This window comes from Vollenhovia emeryi, unplaced genomic scaffold, assembly GCF_000949405.1.
Source record: "Vollenhovia emeryi isolate VEMERY1.0 unplaced genomic scaffold, V.emery_V1.0 DF941167.1, whole genome shotgun sequence".
In the NCBI taxonomy this organism is placed as follows: domain Eukaryota; kingdom Metazoa; phylum Arthropoda; class Insecta; order Hymenoptera; family Formicidae; genus Vollenhovia; species Vollenhovia emeryi.
In genome coordinates this window covers 1-1656 of record NW_011965199.1, presented here as the reverse complement: position 1 = coordinate 1656, position 1656 = coordinate 1, and the positions used below count along the sequence as shown (strand labels likewise).

The 1656-nt window shown below is 33.2% G+C and overlaps 1 long non-coding RNA gene across 1 annotated transcript; it reads right to left on the bottom strand.

Annotated features, from left to right (window-relative positions):
* Positions 1-375: 375 nt before the first annotated feature.
* Positions 376-1454, bottom strand: LOC105571124. The gene is made up of 2 exons (XR_001009617.1): positions 880-1454; positions 376-811 (listed from the first exon to the last, which is right to left on the bottom strand). It is a non-coding gene; the product is annotated as an uncharacterized LOC105571124 (long non-coding RNA).
* Between the last annotated feature and the right edge of the window lie 202 nt (positions 1455-1656).

The window sequence follows — 1656 nt, the reverse complement described above, 5'->3', positions numbered from 1 at the left end:
TGTATATGCTAAATGTCAAAGATTAAAAAAATAGAAATTGTACCTAATAATTATTTTACCAAATATCTGCAAACGGATGAAATTTAGTTTTAGAAATTAGCTCACGATAATTATTTTTTTTAAGATATAAATTTTTTGGAACATTGCTATAATTTTTATACATTGTTGTTTTACATGCATAGAAAATGTGCATGTCGGAGAAAAAAATCTAGAATAAATATCTCATCCATAAAATGTAGATATATTGTCTCGAAATAAATGGGCCAGCATTGATGTCCAGTCAGTATATGTATAAAATCCTGTATATTTAATTATAAAAAATATATCAATTTATTGCGTGCACACGAGAATGCACGCGAAAGAATAACTCAGAAATAACTCAGCAAGCCAATTTTATTCTAATTTTATTCGTGTCATTTAAAACACCAGAATAAATTAGATGTAATAATAGAGAAAAATCGGATGATTTGGAAAATAGACAATAGCTTGGACCTAAACAGTACTAGAGCTATTAATTCAATTTTATAAAAAGAAAAATAGATGTCGGACGTGAATCGTACAACTTTGGGTGTGCCAGTATTTGCATCATCAAAATTATCACACGTTCGATCGTACGACGTTCGGTATTACAAGAAAAAAAGTTTTTGTATTTTGTAACAGATTGCGGAAAAGACAGATCGTTTCTGTTATAAAAAATACCTCTGCCGACAATGACAACGATTTCCTTCAATGCAAACATCGTATACAATAGGCATATATGCGAGTGTGACAAATAGACTTGCGTTTAACGATCAACGTATGCATTCTAGACCTAAAACATAAGACCAAGACGTAACTTCAGACACATCTACTACAGTTTTGCTCAATTTTCAAGCGTACCTAGACTTTCGGTTCGATCACATGGCCTTGGAATAAAGCTACACTTGGCGAGCTGTGTTTAATGTAATAGCAGAACGGCTGGTTTATGTCAACTATCAATTCCGGTCGTATTATCAAAGAAGCAGGCATGACTTGGACAACTGCAAACATAATGCAAATCAACCATATTATACGATCGTCTGAGAAACTTCTATCGAGTCTCCTGCGCTTGTGCGAAACACGAATGTAGTGGAAGGCGGGGCACATTGAGACACGGGGCACTATGTGATGACAGCGATTTTTTCTCAAAACGCAGCGAGCGCAGCCAAACATTGACACACACAAAAGAAAGGCGTCATAAAAAAAGTTACTTTCACGGAGTTTCAGAAGTCTCTGAAAAAAATCAGGGCGGTTAGAGTAATATAACAAAATCCGACCAGACCAGCAATTTGATTTTCAATTTATAGTTTTGTTTCTCAAGGTAATGCATTTCTTTTGATGGCACAAGCCCAGTAAACATTGGATATTCTATGTATATACATGGAGTGTCCGTAATGTGAAAAAAATATCCTGTATCTATCATGTACATACATAGAATATACAGAAATATATATACATTTATAAAATATTCATGGAATATCGTATGGATATATGTGGTATGTATATTCATTCGAGATGATATTGAAAATATATATAGAATGTACCTCTTATACATTCCACGTATGTTCATCGAATGCACATACATGCGATGCATATATATTTATGAATATTCGTAGAATATCGTACGGATATATTATA